Here is an 18,992-nt window from a genome sequence, read left to right on the forward strand (position 1 = left end):
AGTCGATGCCGTGCGCATTGTGTAACCTGCATATTGGTTTGAAATAAACATCAATTATTCGTCCGTGCCGTCTCTGTTTTTTCCCCAACTTTCATCCCTTTCGAACCACTCCTCCTTGGTGTTACATTTGCTCTGTCAGTCAGTGTATTTCATATCTTTTCTTTTATGGCAGCTCTGTCTGCGCTGACAACCAACTTTCATAATGGCCACATCCCACCTGCCACTCGGAGTCAGACATTCAGCGCCGACTGTCTGACTCAGAAAACCAGCGCGCATCTTGGACGTACCCTAAGGAGAGAAGCTTGAAGCCGTGGTCAGGCTGTGACCAATGAAAGGTGAGTAACGTTGGACGTTATTTTTAACTGTTACTTTTCACAGTTATTTCATTGTAGTAGTGACAGATGTAGCAGTTACAAAAAATAACTGTTTGTCACACCTCTAAGACTGAGGACAACCAAGTGGGTCCAGTTGCAACCACCGGAGCTCAGTATCGACAGGACAGTTGGAGCCGTGTGAATGTGACTGACCAGTAGCTTTATAGTTATTTTGCGCCAGTTCGCTCGTGTCAACCGAGAGGTGCAGCCGCCTGCGTGGTCTCGATAATTCAAATACTTCATTTTTTAATTATTTAGAAGCTGTTCACGTACTTATGGTTCCAAAGTAATGTGACGATACTAACGTAAAATTTGTTGCGGTGTATGGGGAACGATGATGTTGGTGGGACCAGCACGAAGATCTGTACAAATACAAAAATGCTCCTCTAGCGCCACTTTCTGAATTTACCCATAAAATTAACATTCATGGATTCAGTGTGATTGAAGTCGAAACTGTGCATGCCTCAGCAATGAATTCCCAGCACATATAAAATATATTTAATTCACACGGGATGCCACAGACGCTGCGCACTGCCGTGGCAATAGCTTCCTCGTGTGAACGGGTTCACGTTCAGCTGGAATGGCCAGTGATTGCCCCGCAATAACCAGAGGACAACTGTTGCCAGCAATTGTCTCAACAACTGGCATCATGTAAACTAGGCATTTGGTGCCGGGAGTGTCCGAGAACAAGTTCGGCTCGCCAGATGTAGGTATTTTAATTTGTTGCCCGTAGGCGATCTGCGCGTCATGATGAGGAGGAAATGATGATGAAGACGACACATACATCCAGCTCCCGTGCCAGTGGAATTAATCCATTATAGTTAAAATTCTTGAACCATGCCGGGAGTCATACCCGGGACCCTTGTGACCAAATGCTAACCATTTAGCCACGGAACCGGACAATGAAATACAAAGTGAATATACGAAACTCAGACTTTTCTGGCTTCTGAATGAATGGTTGGCGTAGTGGTCTTTGGTTCAGAGGACCTCGCGTTCAATTCCCAATTGCGCCACGAATTTTAACCTGGTCCAGTTAATTCCTCTAGCTCGGAGTCTGGATGCTTATGTAATTGTACATCCCGGAAGTGTATGCATTAATACGTTAGAATGCAAACTTACAGAAGCTATGAACAAGTAAATTCTAGTTCAGACAACGGTTCTGCCATGATATTTGCATAACATAGGGGGGCGGCCTCTTGGAACCCCTAAATGTTATGTTACTATCGTTACATGACGGATGAGCGGGGTAGTCGTCACTTCCTACTCGACAAATTGGTTTCCATTCTAAACTATTACTGCACAAACATCCGAGATCAATGTTTGTCTTACATACATACATAGGCCTACATAAATACATACAGCACTTTACACTACCGACCACCCCATAGACACGTAATAGTGAACAGAACCCTCAAACACAGGGTTGGTTCATGAAAGACATCCGCTCGTGAAACTGGACTTAATCCACATAAATACAGACGATCCAAAGTTACTGGGAAAAGGATAGAAAGAAGGGGGAGAAGAATAAGAAGCGGAATAATAATAAGAAGACAACGAAGAGGAAGAGGAAAAATCTCTTGAGATTTGCTGATGATATTCTGAGAAGATGTGGAGATTTGCTGAAGGACACGGGCAGAGTCTTGTAAATAGAATACAAGACGAAAATGAATACAGTAATTCCACAGTGAGGAGGACAGGAAGGGCAACGTAAAGAGAACATAAAATGCAGACTAGCACAAGCAATGATGGCCTTTCTTAAGAAAAATAAATTATTTCACTTTGAATGTTGATGTATGAATCAGAAAGATATTATTTTTGAAGACTTTCGTCTGGAGCGAAGTACTGTATGGATGTAAAACATGGACGATGACTAGCGCAGAAAGAAAGAGAATAGAAGCTTTTGAAATGTGGTGTTACAGAAGAATGCTGAACGTGAGATGGGTAGATCGAATCACGAATGACGAGATACTGAATAGAATCGGTGGGCAGAGAACGATGCGAAAAATTTGACGAGAAGAAGAGACAGAATGGTAGAACACATCGTAAGACACCCAAGACTTGTACAGTTGGTTTTTGAAGGAAGTATAGGCGGTAGGAACGTTACAGGTAAACCAAGATATGAAAATGACTAGCAGATTAGAGCAGATGTGGGATGTAGTAGTTACGTAGAAATCAAAAGATTAGCAATTGATAGGGTGGCATGGAGATCTGCATCAAACCAGTCTATGAACTGATGACTCGAACACAAAACACAATTCCTAAAGTTAGGTGATACAGGAAGTAATAAATTAGGACAAGAAGTCTTAATTCTCAGTGGTCCTTTGCCAATGGCGACTGGCCAAGTGCATTTTCCTGATTCCTATCTATCGTCCAGTCCCACTGAGCGCCGCTTTTCTCCAAGTTACTTTATTTGCAGGCTTTCTAAGCAGGAAACAAAATATGTGTGTCATATGATGAGTAAAAGTGTAATGTATGAAAGTTTAGAATTTTTTTTACATGCCATCTATTCGGGGCGTCGATCTAAGAAGATCTTTTGCCCTACTTTGCACCATATGTTTAAAAAAAAAAAATGTTGAATGTGAGGAAAGGAACGTTAAGGACGACACAAACACCCAGTCCCCAGGCCTGGGATATTAATCATTTACAATTATAAACCCGGGGCTGCCGGGTGACAGGCGAACGCGAAGCCCCCTACACGGCGGGGCCGGACTAAGTTTAGAAATTAGTTTAGAGGCGTTCGAGAGAAGTGCAACAAACACTGGCAGGGTAAAAGGTGGTTTCGATGAATTCAGAAGGATAACTGAATGGCAAGCAATGCTTACTTGGTGGGAAGGAAAACTGAAGCAACGTATGAAGGGTGAAAATAGGAAACAAACAAATCTTTGAAAAAAAAAAAGAACCATAATTTCGAGCATTTTTCTATAATAGACTAATTAATTACTAACACTTGCCAAGGAAGTGTTATTTTATTGAGTGATTTTGTGTGTGTATATCTATATACATAAAACTCTTTGAAGTCCGTTGTCAACTAAGAAGTCGTACGTTCAGTCAAACAACCTTAAGATTTGGAGTGCATGAGCTCAGTTGGCCTCACGAGGCTGAGAGAACTCCATTCTATCATTCAGCCCAGAATTAAAATCGGCACACTGGCCGAGAATCAAACCCGGAGCATCTGGGTGAGAGCAGGCACGTTACCCAACACGATGAGGCTGGAGTAATGAACATCACACGACCTTCAATAGCTTTTGCAGGGTTCGAGTTCCCGGTCGTAAAATTTTCCTTGTTTTTTTAAGAAATGTTACCGAAGTAATTTTAAACTGATACCTATATTATTATCCTTTCTTAATCTGCTTACCCTTCAGGGTTGGATTTTCCCTCGGACTCAGCGAGGGATCCCACCTCTTCCGCCTCAAAATCAGTGTCCTGGAGCGTGAGGCATTGGGCCGGGGATACAACTGGGGAGGATGGCCAGTACCTCGCGCAGGCGGCCTCACCTGCCATGCTGAACAGGGGCCTTGGTGGGGGATGGGAAGATTGGAAGGGGTAGACAAGGAAGAGGGAAGGAAGCGGCCGTGGCCTTAAGTTGGGGTAGGTACCATCCCGGCATTTGCCTGGAGGAGAAGTGGGAAACCAGGATGGCCAAGGTGGGAATAGAACCCACCTCTACTCACTTGACCTCCCGAGGCTGAGTGGACCACGTTCCAGCCCTCGTAACACTTTTTAAATTTTGTGGCAGAGCCCGGAATCGAACCCGGGCCTCCGGGGGTGGCAGCCAATCACACTGACCACTACACCACAGAGGCGGGCATCTATATTATTCAGTCATCAAAATCATTAAAAGCTGCTAATTGTTTTCCAAAATTACTGACTTATGCTCAAAGGAACCATACCTACGTAATATCCATGCATTTTTTTTTTTTTTTTTTTGCTATTTGCTTTACGTCGCACCGACACAGATATGTCTTACGGCGACGATGGGATAGGAAAGGCCTAGGAATTATAAGGAAGCGGTCGTGGCCTTAATTAAGGTACAGGCCCGGCATTTGCCTGGTGTGAAAACGGGAAACCACGGAAAACCATCTTCAGGGCTGCCGACAGTGGGGCTCGAACCCACTCTCTCCCGATTACTGCATACTGGCCACACTTAAGCGACTGCAGCTATCGTGCTCGGTAATATCCATGCACTACATAACTGGGAAAACTGGCTTCTTTTTTAAGGTCGTGCACTTAAGGCTTCCATTGATTCATACAAATGTCCATCCTTGATTCATCAGCCGTACTTGCTACAGTCTGCAGGGACCAGGTTATCGCTTTCCGAGAACCATTTAAAGTCAAGATATACATCATTACAACAGCGTGCTTTTGAAATGGCTTTATCGCTGTAATCAATAACGGTTAATATTATTAAGATGGGAAATTTGCCCGGACCGTACAAACATATCTCTTAATGCGGGTTTATCGTTACATCGATCTTCGCTATATGGAGGTTCGACTTACAATCATTATCGACGGTGAAGTTCAAACCCACAAGGATACGTGTAGCATACTGAGTTTGTTGTCGCAACCTAGTTCAGTAAAACCGCTGGATAGGTGATCGAACTATTGAACATACATTTCTTAGTTATCTCAAGTGTCATTATGGCAAGTTGAACGCTGAAGAACTCTGTTTACCTCGAGAGGCCGACATACTGGGTTAAGGCGGTGTTTAGGAGGAAAGGGTAAGGAGAAATCACTAAAGAATTTAGTTCTCGTAAAGCATGATGCAATGATTGCCTTCCAGCAGCGATCTGTGGTTAGAAAGTTGGAATCTGTGCCGCTCCCAATCGATACGAATCTTCTCGACTTGGACATAACACTAAACAATAGTGGAATGTTACAAGACTCCGTGAGAAGCCGTTGTCTTCTTGTGACGAGACCTCCTAGTGATGCTAAAGAATTTTGACGTACAATCTATATATATATATATACATATTTGTCCAGAATTAAAAAAAGAATGGTATTTCTGTATCGGTCGTGTCCACAGTAAGAAGGAAATTCACCTTTTAACTTTCCGTCATCTCTGAGTGTATATATGCATGCATGTTTGTATGTACAGTATCAATGTACACGTATCACGAGAAAATGACCAGAGAGAATTTAATAAAAATCGGTATGTAAAGTCTGGGAACGAGGCACTACAATCTAGGCTATAAATAATTGTATTCACGCTGAGTAAAATGGTAGTATGAGGGAAGGCCTAAAATGTAATTCTCAAATATTTGTCATTATTGGTCCTATAGATAAATACTACATAACTTAAGTTACATAGAATTAAATTTCCGATCATTTATGTCTTATACATATTTACCCTAGCGGCTATGATAACAGAGATATTCATGAATTTCGATTTTTGTTGCAAAGTCCATATCTACGCCGAACAACGAAAAAATGAGTAAACAGAACTTAATGAAAATCGGTATATAAAGTCTAGGAATAAGATACTACACTATAGGCTGAACATAATTTTCTTCACGCTGGATGAAATGGCAGGGAGGGATTCAGTTAGGTGGAAATGTAGTTAGCGTCTGGCCTATGCTGACCACTTGGTCTTAATGGCAGATTGTGCTGAAAGCTTGCAGTCTAATATCCTGGAACCTGAAAATAGGTGCAATGAATATGGTATGAAAATTAGTCTTTTGAAGACTAAATCGATGTCATTAGGTAAGAAATTCAACAGAACTGAACGTCAGATTAGTGATACAAAGCTGGAACAGGTAGATAATTTCAAGTAATGGTAATATAGTAAGTGCGATTGAATCAAGGTGTAGTCGAGCTAATGCAGTGAGTCGCAGTTGCAATCAACATTATTCTGTAAGAAGGAAGTCAGCTCCCGGACGAAACTATCTTTACATCGGTCTGTTTTCAGACCAACTTTGCTTTACGGGAGCGAAAGCTGGGTGGACTCAGGATATCGTATTCATAAGTTGGAAGTTTCAGACATGAAAGTAGCGAGAATGATTGCTGGTACAAACAGGTGGGAACAATGGCAGGAGGGTACTAGAAATGAGGAGATAAAGGCCAAGTTCGGAATGAACTCGTTGGATGAAGCTGTACGCATAAACCGGCTTCGGTGGTGGGGACATGTGAGCGAATGGAGGAGGACAGGTTACCTAGGAGAATAATGGACTCTGTTATGGAGGGTAAGAGAAGTAGAGGAAGACCAAGGCGACGATGGTTAGACTCAGTTTCTATCGATTTAAAGATAAGAGGTATAGAACTAAATTAGACCACAGTACTAGTTGCAAATAGATGATTGTGGCGACGTTTAGTAAAGCAGACTGAACGCTGAAAGGCATAGCGGTCTATAATGATAATTTATGTATGTATTTATGGATGAAATGGTAGTTTAGGGGAATGTGCCTAAAATTAATTTCCTATCGGAAAGTATTACATTAAGAAGTTATAAATAATACAATTTTCGATCATTTATGTCTTATACAGATTTATCGTATCGACTATGATAATATAATTCACGAATTTAGAGTTTTGTTGCTTAGTCCGTATCAACGCCGAGCATTTGCTAACTTGGGAATATTGTTAAATTGTGTTTACTGGCGATGGTTTTTTTTGTCATGATTGTCTTAACGTGTAAAACCACGTGATCATCGGTCCGTATCGACGAGGAAAATTGTAGAGATGATTATCAAAAATGAGAAAAAACGTAAAGAAACGATCGCTTGAGAAACAAGACAAGAGGGAATCGTGAAAGAAGGAAAAACTCCCTCTTACATTAGACGCCATAATATCGCAGAGTACAAAGAAAAGTAAATGTGAAAGCCCACATAATATCGAAAGCTCTTAAAACTGATCAACATTAACATTACATTGCCCAGGGTTGTGATGTGATTTGTCTCTTCTGCTGTCGCTCATCTCCAATAGATGGCATTACTCCTGCTTGGGAGATAGATAACATTGCACATGCTATATGATTCTCCCGTCAATGAAGAGTGGTACAGGGAGAAAGTCTATAGTTTAGGAACTCTACTTGGGCCTGTGAGCGATACAAAAACATTTACATTTAAAAATCGAAATCATTTCGCGACAACCCGTATGAAGACAAGTGTTCAGTATCTCATTTTGAGGAGGAAAGACCAGTGTATTTAGCAAGAAGTCTTTGATCTTTGTATATCATTGGATGATGAAATAGTGGCGTAATCTTGAGGTACTAAAAATCGCCGTGCCGCGCGGCTAACAATTAGTGAAGTCCTGAACTCTGGCGTTGGATTCACCTGTCACGTCCACAAGTTTCCGGTGAAAACTAAATGTAATAGAGAATATTATAGTGGAAACAAGTGTGAAAAAAATACTTCTTTAGTAAAATATCTCGATATATAAATAATAAAATATCGAAAACATATTTCAGAGAACAGAGAGACTAGTCAGAATTTCAAAAAGTTTATAATCATCCATGTCGAGCTTGAAAAGGCTGACCGGGAACGTCTCCAATTCCCGTCTCCGAGCTTCGTGAAACCCCAGCCGAGCACATCTTCTGCCGCAGCGGTAGAAAAAAAAATGATCTGGAACTCAAGATCTTGAATTCGGGAGCAGTATAGAACTAGCATAGAATGTACGCGGAATCAACGGCATCCTGATAGACCTCGAGTTACTTCCTCTAAGTTGAGTCAGCAAAGAGCTTATTTAGGAATTTCTTATTTCTGCGGAAAGCCACCTTTTCTTCGTTTGGATCCTCGTAGGAATTTTGGTCACCAATAATATCCCTACTCCCTTACTGGTTAGGCAAACTTGCATACATCATTGTTCGGACACACGAGAGAGGAACTGGATACATACCATCATCATCATAATAATCATAATCATCATCATCATCATCATCTGCTACTTCTAACGTTAAACATAGATTTAAGAATGATCTTGGCTTGGGAAGATAGTGGACATACCCCTAATAATGTGTCTAATGTGAAAATAGAGGCTCACAGAAAATCATCTTCGGGACTGCTGATTATTATACTGTTCATTTACGGTCATTTGAGACCACGTTAAGCAACAATCACACATTACTGCACGGCCTCTTTGCTGCCTAAATTATTTGTATTCTTTTTCTGGTAGCCTGTCTTCTTTCCTCTGGCCATCCCCTATTTAGTTTCTGTTCGTCATGGAAGCCTCTGAAGCTGTTGATCACTGATCTATACTTTGTTCGGTTTACGATGTCAAAATCCTTTCTTACCTCCCTCAACTAATTGCGGGAAACTTTAGATCTACCAAGTGTTTTAAAAATCTGTTTTGTCAGCCTCTTCTCGTCCAGATGTCCATAAAATTCGAGCCTTCTTTTCTTAATTGACTCAATCTTCCGGTTCCCTGGTATGTTTCCCCTTCCTCGTAACCTGTGCTGGCCATCCACGATTTTGGACCCATTATTCATTTAAATCTAAAATTCATATAACCCAGTGTACGAAAGTGCTATGTGTAATAGAGGTGATAAAAGGACAGCAAGTCTTCCCTTAAAACTGCGTAGAGTGGAAGTGAAGACAATTCTAATGTGACTGTTTTCAGCTTATGGGTAGAGAGATTGGTCGTCTGTATTTCTTGAGTTGACAATCCCCCAGCTGTGGTGATAGGTGTCGAGGGCTCTATATTGAGTATGCTGTGCGACTGCCGTCCTGTGATAACGCCCACTGACCACCCTCTTATCACTGGCTGCCACACGCCCTATTGTCTGCAGCTTCTACTTCAAGCCTGAACTGGAGTCTACTGGATTTGACTTTCTAAAAGGTGGACCGGCCGATAGTATCGTTGTGGACTTCCACGTGCCCTGTTACTTCTCGACCAACTGAAGTGTTGCGCATCAAAACTCCTTGCAAGCCTTAAGGAACTTCTCAAGCTTTTCGAATAATAATAATAATAATAATAATAATAATAATAATAATAATAATAATAATAATAATAATAATAATAATAATTTTTCTGTTCAAAGGTACACATCCATAGTCTCAATACAAAATACGGACAAATCAACAGAGTCCCTCACTTCAAATACGTGGGCGAAATCCTCGAACCAACCAGACCAGGAAAAATAGCCCAAAACAACCGTGTCCAAAAACTCAGAAGAGCATATGGGAGAACAAGAGAAATCTACAACAACAAAATATACACCTCTCCACGTCAAGATTAAACATTACAATACCGTAATCAAACCTGAGGCTTTACATGCAGAGGAAACTAAAGTTTCATAAAAAGGGCGAGCTGGAAAATATCCTAAAAGAAGAGCGAAAAATCATGAGGAAAATTTTAGGACCAAGACAGACGGAAGAAGGGTACCACCTCCAACCCCGGAAATCCACAGAAAAATTATCTAATATTGCGGCAGAAGGCTAAAATTTCATGGACATGTTAAGAAGCTTCCAGAAACCAGACTAACACGCCAAATTCTAGAAAGAGTTAATAAACTGAAGAATTTCCCTTGGACATAACAAACAAAAGCGGGCATGAAGAACGCACAAATTCAACCTGAAGAAATTTTGAATCGAAATATATATAGTGTCCGAGGAAAAGCTCGGCTGCCAAGTGCAGGTTTTTCGAATTGACTCCCGTAGGCGACCTGCGCATCGTGATGAGGATGAAGTGATAATGAAGACGACACATACAACCAGCCCCCGCGCCAGCGGAATTTACCAAAAATGATTAAAATTTCCGACCCTGCCGAGAATCGAACCCGGGTCCCCGGCGACCAAAGGCCAAGCACGCTAACCATTAGCCATGGAGAAGGGCATAATAATAATAATAAAAATAATAATTCGATGAGGATGATTTAGGTAGCAACCATGACCGAAACGGAGATTGCGTGATGGACATAAGGTGTCTCCTACTAGGAATACGACTAAATCTATCGGTGGTAGTGGTGGTGGTGGTGGTGGTCAATATTTTAAGGGGAAATGCAACGATAATTGCGGTGGAATTAGACGATGTTTAAATGCAGTTTCGTTGACTTCAGGCATGTTCAAGGAATCCTTGACAAAAGAGGAAATCGCAGATCTTGGCCACATCACTTTCTATTGCAGTAAATATTGACATTCAAAAAGAGTGCTATATGAAAAAATGACCCTTATTCACGTCTCTTTTCCTAGATGTTTATTTAAAATATCTAACAATAACATTTACGTCGCACTTGCCCAGTGCTTCACAGATGGCTGATATAAAGATTTAAAGAAATTTGCTAACGAAGGTTCATTCACGTTTGTTGCGGAGTGACTAAAATTAGTTGGTTTCCTTTCCTTCACTATAGTGATATTTCATGTATACTGTGTATTTTGTGTGTTTGTGCATACTGTTCTGCTTGCAGCATGGCTTCTTGACGAACGCCCAATAAAGAGGAAGAAAAATTGTCGTACAATTTTCTGCCTATCCTTGTATACCTTATCAGGCTACACTGAAACCTCGGCCACGCGTATTCAAGGCGGAAATGTAGTAGTTTTGTAGTAGTTAGTAGTCTTACAACAAGTTGATATAATGATCATAGCCAAAGGATTTCCAGTTTCATATGGAATCTGACCCTAAATCCTATATGCACTGGGAATTCAGTGACGATGGCAGTCAGCAGTCAGCTAACTTGTCCCGTGAAATGACCAGGAGAGGCCGAAAAGAAAGGATAGTGAAATGTGCCGTCAGGTTTTTAAGAGTCCTAGGGAGAACTAGTTTTCCATCTTTCACAGTCATTTCCCATGGTTGATGGTCTCATTGGTTTCCAACTTAAATCAACAAACATCACCACAGAAATGATCAGCAGCTCTTATCCATCCTTAATGATATATCCATGCTCAGTTCAATAGATCTAAAATATTCCGCCCGTTCAACAAAGGGAAAAATCACAATATTTTGGCACCATTTAGTTTTACATCTGAACATTGAATGTTTAAGGAAAACTATATGATTCAATAAAAGTGCATTCGTAATTTGTTGGAAGAAATTCAGAATTTAAGTTTCATCGGTAACAGAATGGCACCTACCACGGCTTATATTCTCCAAACCTCCCTGTAACATCATGAGCAGGTTCTACTCAAATTATTGCATCACATCGCGTATAAAAATAAGAAAGAAAAGACTCTTCGACGTGCAGAAGTCCTTATCTTCAGATACAGTTATTGATACAGCTGCAGACGATGGATTGCACCAGACTGAACCTTGGAAATATACACTAACGGAAGAATATTGCGATACGTAATTCCTAGAATGCAGTAACTGCATGCACACTCATTTCAAAAAAGACTGCATGTATTGTATGTTCCTTGCATTTAATATGGTTAACAATTGATCTCCCGTCACACCGACAGAGATAGGTCTTATGGCGACGATGGGACAGGAAGTGGCGGTGGCCTTAATTAAGGTACAGACCCAGCATTTTCCTGGTGTGAAAATGGGAAACTACGGAAAACCATCTTCAGGGCTGCCAACAGTAGGGTTCGAACACACTATCTCCAGAATGCAAGCCGGGCTGAGTAGCTCAGGCGGTGTAGGGCTGGCCTTCTGAACTCAACTTACAAGTTCACTTTTTGCTCAGTCCGGTGGTATTTGAAGGTGGTCAAATACTTCATCGTCGTGTCGGTAGATTTTACGGGCACACATAAGAACTCCTGCGTGACAAAATACCGGCACCCTGACATCTCCAAGAACCATAGAAATGTAGCTATTGGGTCCTAAAACCTGTAACATTATTATTGTTATTATTATTATTATTATTATTATTATTATTATTATTATTATTATTATTATTCGTTCGTAATCTGTTTTTTCCTCGAACTCAGCGAGAGATCTCACCTTTACCGCCTCAAGGGCAGTGTCCTGGAGATTCAGACTTTGGGTCAGGGATACAACTGGGGAGAATGACCAGAACCTCGCCCAGGCGGCCTCGCCCGCTATGCTGAACAGGGGCCTTGTGGAGGGATGGGAAGATTGGATGGGACAGGCAAGGAAGAGAGAAGGAAGCGGCCGTGGCCTTAAGTTAGGTACCATCCCGGCATTTGCCTGGAGGAGACGTGGGAAACCACGGAAAACCACTTCCAGGATGGCTGAGGTGGGAATCGAACCCATCTCTACTCAGTTGACCTCCCGAGGCTGAGTAGACCCCGTTCCAGCCCTCGTACCACTTTTCAAATTTCGTGGCAGAGCCGGGAATCGAACCTGGACTTCCGGTGGTGGCAGCTAATCACGCTAACCGCTATACCACAGAGGCGGACTTTATTATTATTATTATTATTATTATTATTATTATTATTATTATTATTATTATTATTATTATTATTATTATTATTATTATTATTATTATTATTATTATTATTATTATTATTATATAATTCACCTCCCAAGTAGACCATGTAGATACAAACCCTGCAGGTACCCACAACCAACACTGTATCTAGGTTCAATATTGTTCCTGAGAATAACGAACCTGCAAGGATCTTAGTTATACAATACTATGGACTCATTTAATATTTGAGCAATACTGATTACTTTTGTATGACTTCTGCTCATTAGTAGTCGTTTTACTCCCTTGTAAATATCTGACGTCATTAAATATTCAGGTCCATCCTGAAGAGCTTTCATCTGTCCTTAAGGTTTGTGAGTTCCTTAATCAAGTCAATCTATCTGTACACTGTCCTTCCCCGTGGTAGAGTAGGTCCCGACTTCCACCCTTCTTTGCATGATGCATTTTGACGTGAATCTGTCTTAAAGACGGCATGCAGGTTTTAAAGTTTGAATGAGACAAAAATAGGAAAGAATTTAGACGTTAAAAAATGCAGTCATTTATAATAATAATAATAATAATAATAATAATAATAATAATAATAATAATAATAATAATAATAATAATAATAATAATAATAAAGCCTTCGATTCGGTGGCCGGAGAGACTTTGGATGAGATCATTAGGGAATTTGGTGTCAAAACCAAACTGGCAAATACAATCAAAGAGACTCTAACAGGCACAACTTCCAAGGTAAAATTCTTCGGGCATCTCTCACAATAATTTGAAATCAAGACAGGCGTGAGGCAAGGGGATGGACTATCCCCACTCCTATTCAACTGTGTCCTAGAAAAGATAGTGAGAATATGGAAATCAGAACTTGAACATCAAGGGATAATCCCGATCTGCCAAGGGAGAAAATCAGGAGGGATTAAAGTCAACTGCTTGGCTTTTGCTGACGACTATGCTATACTATCAGAAAGTCCAGAGGTCACAACCATCCTGATTAACCTCTTGGAAAGAATCGCCAGCCAAACAGGACAACAGGACTGAGGATCTCATCAGAAAAGACCAAATTCATGACGAATATCAAAGATGGACCAAAATTCCTGGAAACAGAGATAGGGCGGATAGAAAGTGTCAAGAAGTTCAAGTAGCTTGGTGAGACCATACAGGAGAATGGACAAGAAAAAGCTGCAGTGGAAGATCGGATCTCAAAAATGGAGAGATCATACGGCTTGACAAAAAAGCATTTACAATAAGAAGTGTTTATCCTGGTATTCCAAATTAAAACATTACAACACCGTGGTCAAAATAGAATGCCTGTCCATGAACTACAAGCTGGAGAAGCTAGAGGTCCTGGGAAGAAGAATCCTCAGAAATATTATGGGAGCCGTCCAAACTGAAGGCGGATGGAAACTTCGGAGCAACAAAGAAGTTTTCCAGAAGGTGGAAAGAGTCTCAGAGACCATGAAGAAAAGGAACCTGGCGTTTCTTGGACATCTATACGGAATTAACGCAAACAGACTTACCAAACAGATATTTGATTACTTCTGGAGAAAAAAGACCACTACAGCACGGATTAAGGAAACGGAGGATATGGAAAGGTTAAGCATCTTGGAAGACCAGCTGTTAGAAAGGAAAACGTTTAGGAACACACTGAAGAATTTGGAGGATGTTCAAGCCGCAGGAAGAACTAGGAAGACCGGAAGAGCCTGGACATATGAACAACGGAAGCAGGCCAGCGAACGCATGAAGGAGTATTGGACACAGTAAACTCTGCACGAAGAGACAGAAATGAAGTTGTAACGTGATCCTTAGTGGTCCATTCGCTTGTAAAATAATAATAATAATAATAATAATAATAATAATAATAATAATAATAATAATAATAATAATAATAAGGCATTACAACACAGTAGTGAAGCCAGAATGCCTATATGCAAGCGAGTGTCTGGCATTAAACTATAATTTAGATAAGCTAGAAATACTAGAAAGGCGAATCATGAGGAAAATATTAGGCCCACAAAACACAGCAGAAGGTTGGAAATTACGAAGTAATGCTGAAATTTATCAAAAAATAGAAAATATATCAGATGTAATGAGGAAAAGGAGACTTATGTTTTTTGGACATTTATATCGAATGCAAGATAGTAGATTAACCAGTAAGATTTTCAGATATTTGTGGAGTAAGAAATCAACGACAAGCTGGGTCAATGAAGTAAGAAAGGATTTAGAAAAAAACAATATAACAACAGAAGAAATAAATAATAGAGAAGGCTTTCGGGAAAAAGTATTGAAAATAGAAGGATTCCAAAGTAGGAAAGTAAAAAAGACTGGTTCAAAGTGGTCTGAAGACAGAAAGAAGAAACATAGTGAACAGATGAAAGCGTACTGGAAGAAAAGGAAAGAACAAAGAAGAAGGAATTGAAATTGGCACGTGGTCCTCTGGTGGCCCATTCGAAAGAATAATAATAATAATAATAATAATAATAATAATAATAATAATAATAATAATAATAATAATAATAACCCGGGCGAGTTGGCCGTGCGGTTAGGGGCGTGCAGCTGTGAGATTGCATCCGGAAGATAGTGGGTTCGAACCACACTGTCGGCAGCTCTGAAGATGGTTTTCCATGGTTTCATATTTCCACACCAGGCAAATGCTGCGGCTGTACCTTAATTAACGCCACGGCCGCTTCCTGCCCACTCCTGGGCCTGTCATATCCCATGGTCGAAATAATATTTATCTGTGTCGGTGCGAAGGCATAAAGCAAAATTTTATAAATAAATAAATAAATAAATAAATAAATAAATAAATAAATAAATAAATAAATAAATAAATAAATAAATAAATAAATAAATATTCATCATCATAAATTTGAGCACCATGAACGAATCGCGCGGGTACAACGAAGGTTGCCACACTGTATCGTCATCGGTTAACGTGTCCCATTTGCATTTAATGCGGAAATACCACTAGGGAGCGTAAATCTCCCTCCCTCATTTGTAGAGGCGAGGCACCGAATAAGGCCTTAGTAGCATTGTGAACCACGGTTGAGTGTTGGTTGCGGACAGTTTCGACTGGGGACACTCCGTTAATAGTCTCGATTGCGGACACAAAATATTTGGGAAGAGTGCCAGCTCGTTCCAGGGTTTTCCATCCCTCTTCCACTTATCTTACAAATCCATTTCTGCTCTAGTTGTCATACAGGATTTGAGCTCTACCACCGGACTGATTTTTTAAGTTTATTTTTTTATTTTCGTTCATTAATCGTTGTGCTATTATGGAATGTATTGAGACCGAGAAAGGTGGTTATAGTTACAGACAATTTGGAATTAGTAATAGTGGTGTTACCGCATGGATTTGCTTGAAGGAGAATACGACGAAATGCAAAGGATAATTATTTACGCACTTTCACTAGTAATAAAAGTACATTATAGATGCTTTATTTCACGAAGTCTTATCTGTAGGAAATAGTGTCTGCAATCGAGGCACACGAGACTCTTATGGTGTGTCCGCAATAAAGACGCAACCGAAAGGGGAAAACCCTGGAACGAGCTGGCACTCTTCCCAAAGGTTGTGTGTTCGCAATCGGGACGACATCTGAACGACAGAGCTAAGTTGAGTGCGTGTGGCCTTTCGGGCTGGTGTAGGTTTTGGGATTTGACTCCCTAAGGTGACCTGCGCGTCGTGATGAGGATGAAGAGATGATGAGGACGGCACATACACCCAGTCTCCGTGCCAGGGGAATTAACCAATTATGGTTAAAATTCCCGACCCTGCGGGGAATCGAACCCGGTACCCCTGTGACCGAAGGCTAACCATTTAGCAATGGAGCCGGACGCTGAGTGAACAAGCAGGCAGGTTGGGCGTTTCGGTGCATTGCTCACCAGCTGAACCATCCTAACTACACTGTGCATCCATGCTGAACTCAGAGCGAATGTGAGGGAGTACACGCGCGTAGAGGAGGGTGGAGTCGACCTCAACGGACCACGGCTGCTTATCCTGAAAGTCTGCAGATTGCAAGGCGACGTGTGGTAAGCAACGAATTCTCGGCGTCCTACACTGGAGCCGCTATCACACAGTCAGGTAGCTCCCCAGTTCGTTCTCGCGTAAGCTCAGTGGACCACGAACCACCACTCAGAGCCGGGTAAAATTTCCGCCTTGGCTGAGAATCATACCCGGGGCAGCCGGTAAGTGACAACGAGAAAATTTACTTCTTTATCAGGTGTTAACTTTATCTCGATTCTAAAATTATATATTACTTCGTCCTTCCTTCCTTCCTTCCCTCCTTCCTTCCTTCCTTTCTTCCTTCCAAATTCTTGTGTTAAAATTTCTATTTAATATTTTTCTTTTTGTTTATCGCGTTGTTTATTCCCTCTGAAGAACCAAAACCATCGCTAACCTAGTAGAAGAACACATCATTGTACTAGTAGTATCTTAGTGGTATTTTGGCTCGATTGTAATCAGTATGCACGGTCAGTAGCACTGGGCGCACCCTTACACGTGTCTTAGCCCTCCCACGTGGCATCAGGCAGCCAAGAAACGTGATCACGATGACACGTGGGTTAGTCACAAGGAGTGGAGGATCGGTAACAGCTGAACAATGGGTACTATCGAATGACCGCTACAAGAGCTATACGGGCGGAACAGGGGACTGTCTATTCTGCTCATAATGTACTTTACATGACACTCTAGTGCAGTTGAAACAGTTAATCTTCAAGTACAACTTCCTTCTTCTCGCTTTTAATAGAGGCATCTGTTGAGGCTCATTTAAATCGATTCTTTAAGCTGCGTTTACACTAAGCGCCATTTCCTAGCGGATTGAGGACCCTCGCTGCGAGTCGGAGCTCAGTCGGTTTCTGTCCGCGCATCAAATGGTTTCGCTCATCGTAAACATGGTCCACATAGTTGCGCGAGGGATGTGTCAGGAACAGTGCTTACAGCTCATCGAGCTCTACAAAAATCGAGATTTTATGTGGAATCCGAAAAACAAAACCTATTTCAATCGCATTAAGAGAGAAGATGCGTGTAAGGAAATTAGTTCTCAACTAAACTTTCCTATTTCTATAAATACTGCAAACTTGTGTACGAATCTCCAGTTGCTAAGAAACGCAGCGTGACCGCCAACCTTTCTCTCACTGTTACTGCTTCTCTGTATGTTATGTCGGTTTTTTAAAAACTTTTTGACTGATCAGTGAAACGAGTTGTTCAAAATCTTGAGTACTCATGCGGACGAAGTTCTTAATTGTATCATCATTGGGTTCCCGTACCATTTCTCTCATAAGGCTGTTTCCATACTGGCTTCTTCCAAGGAATAATTGTTTACTCCACCATCGTCGAGGGTGCCGATTTTTCTTCTTTCCTTTTTTGATCAAAAATGACATTGATAAAACGCGGCTGCAGCGGCTCGAGGGACAAAACAAGTTTCCATGATGTCTGCAAAACCAGAGCTGAAGCTTTCAGGCTTGTCAAAGGCGGCTCGCCCCACTCGCGCTATTTTTCGTTTTGAGTTCTTTTTGGGTAGTGCGAAATTTCACTCGAAGCGAGTTTCGCTAGTGTAAACGCAGCTTTATGTTCGAATCCTCCGGATAAATCTCGGTAAAGTAGCAATGCATTCCCATGTTTATATAACATGAATTTAACCTTATATACCAAGGGAGAGGATGTAGGGTTTGGGTCACGTAGCAGACAGCTTGCATTCGGGAGATAGTGGGTTCGAACTCCACTGTCGGCAGTTCTGAATATGGTTTTACGTGGTTTCTCATTTTCACATCAGGTAATTGCTGGGGATATACCATAATCAAGGCCATGGTTCTCTTCCTTCCCACTCCTAGCCCTTTCCTTCCCCATCGTCGCCATTAGATCTGTGTCGGTGCGACGGAAAGCAAACTAAAAAGCATTACCATTTCTTTGATCTCTGATTAGTGAACAGGGAAAGGTTGTCCTGTTGTACTTTCCCTTGAAAATAATATTCGCCAGTACCATGGATGTTCATTCGCCTTCAATTATTCTTGAAGAAGTTACTGTAGATCCAGCAACAAAATCCTTGCAGGCAAGCAACTCAATTTTGAAAACATCCTAGGGATATGACCTACGAATTTTCGGTAAATAGAATATAATGCGCGGAGCCTCCGTGTCTCAGATGGCAGCGCGTCGGGCTCTCACCGTTGAATACCGTGGTTCAAATCCCGGTCACTCCATGTGAGATTTGTGCTGGGCAAAACGGAGGCAGGACAGGTTTTTCTCCAGGTACTCCGGTTTTCCCTGTCATCTTTCATTCCAGCAACACTCTCCATTCACATTTCATAGCATCTATCAGTCATTAATAAATTACTTTGGGAGTGGCGACCCCATCGTACTAACAGCCTATGTATGA

The sequence above is a fragment of the Anabrus simplex genome, chromosome 4 (genome assembly GCF_040414725.1).
Source record: "Anabrus simplex isolate iqAnaSimp1 chromosome 4, ASM4041472v1, whole genome shotgun sequence".
In the NCBI taxonomy this organism is placed as follows: domain Eukaryota; kingdom Metazoa; phylum Arthropoda; class Insecta; order Orthoptera; family Tettigoniidae; genus Anabrus; species Anabrus simplex.